A 1,662-nucleotide genomic window follows, 5' to 3' on the forward strand; every position below is an offset into this window, starting at 1 on the left:
TCAAAGTTTAGTGATGAATAAATCAATAATTTAGCAGGATTTATGTTCAGAAATAATTTTCAATTCAGACAGCAAGTAAAAACGTTTTTGTTTTCGTTCATGTTGTGAAGAAGAAGCTCTGCAGCGCCTCTACTGGTAGGGAGAAGTATTACAAAAACAAAAAAATTAATTAAGAAATGTTCTCTAGAACCAACAAAACCGAAAATATTTACATAAATAACATAATTTTTTTTTAATATTTTTGAAGGCTGATATATGTCCTCTTGTGTATTTTTTTCTTTTTCAAAGAAACTGTTTGGGTCAAACTATTAAGACGGATCCTGAATTAAACCTTCCCGTCTCTGGATGGTCTTTGGTTTTAGCAGCCAAGGCTTCAGATGCTGCAGCAGGATTTTTATTTTGGATCAGAACTCGGTCCAGCTGGACTTCAGGTTTCTCACACCTCGCCTAGTTTTCTTTCCCCCTCTAGGAAGTCGGCCCACTCATGTTGTACCGGGCCTGGTGCCAGTCTGGACCTCAGTCAGCAGTTTAACATCATCACATGATCAAGATAAAGAGCTGCATTCACCAGGCAAGGCTGCGGGGGTTTCTGACGGCCGCTGGTGAAGGATGACGAGCTTTTATGGCCTCGTTAACTTCGCAGATTGTTTCAAAGTTAAACTTTCCATTTTTCTTTGAACTGCGTCATTTAGAGGCCGACCTTTCCTCCACACTGTTCAGACACACATGAAAACGTTCAGAGAAAAACTCTTTTTTCAGGACGCGTTGGCTCTACTATCACGCTTCTCTTTAAATGTTCCTGAAATGCACCATTACATCACAAAAGCAGCTTGGCTTGACTTCCCCTGCAGACGCCACAGGAAGCTGGAGCTGATACCATCGATAGATGATGATCAGGCTGAGTCTGGAGCCGAGTCGCTTCACAGCAGATTAGTCTGCTGAAAGCAGGTGAGTGCGCTCAGGTCGCCCTGGAAACGCCCCCTCACCCCCAAACCGCCAACCTGCAGTCCGAGGGTCACAAACCAACCTACTCCTGTGGAATCACCTGTTCCACTGCAGCTGCAGAACGAACAAGGCGTCAACAGCAGAACGCCCAGGAAACCAGCCGGCCCAACGCATACACGACTTAAGCAGCCACTGCTTAGGGCCCCCGCACCACCAGGGGCCCCGAGGAGCTCCAAGATAGCATGATACAATACACAGATACATTTAAAAATGAAACACAAATTTTTAGTTTTCTACTCCTGTAACATTAAAATCGACAGCCGTAATAACACCAGGATGGTGGAGGATAATTACAAACGATGCTAATGCTAGCAGCTATGTTACACTCACATGTTGGTATGAGGGGGCCAGTGAAAACCTGCTCAGGGCCCCAGAAAGGCTGAGGCCGGCCCTGAGGCAGAAACTGGAGCAGAATCACAGGAAAGAAAAGATAAAACCATTAAATCTGGACCAGAATCACAAGTGGGGTTCCCCAAGGCTCAATCCTGGGACCCTCCAAAAATATATGCAAACTCAAACTAGCTCAGGTCATAAGCAATTAGATTAGTTACCATAGTTACAAAGCCCTACATTACGATGTGCCAAAACAACCATCCAACCAACCATCCAACCAACCAACCAACCAACCAACCAACCAACCAACCAACCAACCAACCA

This window comes from Poecilia reticulata, linkage group LG10 (genome assembly GCF_000633615.1).
Source record: "Poecilia reticulata strain Guanapo linkage group LG10, Guppy_female_1.0+MT, whole genome shotgun sequence".
NCBI classification, from domain to species: Eukaryota; Metazoa; Chordata; class Actinopteri; order Cyprinodontiformes; family Poeciliidae; genus Poecilia; species Poecilia reticulata.